This window comes from Arachis duranensis, chromosome 3, assembly GCF_000817695.3.
Source record: "Arachis duranensis cultivar V14167 chromosome 3, aradu.V14167.gnm2.J7QH, whole genome shotgun sequence".
NCBI lineage: Eukaryota > Viridiplantae > Streptophyta > Magnoliopsida > Fabales > Fabaceae > Arachis > Arachis duranensis.
This window is the reverse complement of record NC_029774.3, coordinates 90,295,711-90,296,304: the sequence shown is the minus strand read 5'-3', so window position 1 is coordinate 90,296,304 and position 594 is coordinate 90,295,711.

Here is a 594-nt window from a genome sequence, read left to right as displayed (position 1 = left end):
AAATATAATTATAGTCTAATATAAACTTTAAAATATCATCCAAATTTAAAACACTAAACAAAAACCAAAATCATATAATCTTTTAATTAACAGTTCAGATTTTTTTTAAGGTAAAAAATTTTATCAAACAAATTATTATGTATAATACAAATATTTTCTATAAATTTAATAAAAATTTTACTTTTTAGTCAATTATATTCTTCATTAAAAAATTTATAAAATAAATGTAAAAAAACATTAATTATTGTCATGAATTCCGGCATAGCCTTGGCCGAGTTAAGAAAGTATATATAGAGTAATGTTATGATGCGTTTATTATTTGATAACAAAACTAAGTTTTTGTTCTAAATATTAGTAATTTCCCACGAAAAAAACTAAATAATCCTAATAAAGTCAGCTCATAAAAACATAAAAAAAATTGTTGGGCCCAAATAAAGAGCCCATGTACACATAAGAAAAGAACAAAAGTAATCCTGATATCTATTTCTAGGCCCTGTTTACTAACAAAAAAGAAACTAATCCTGATATCATGACAAAACCACCAAATATATAACTAAATGACTATATCACATCTCAAATTCTAATCTCTCTAGA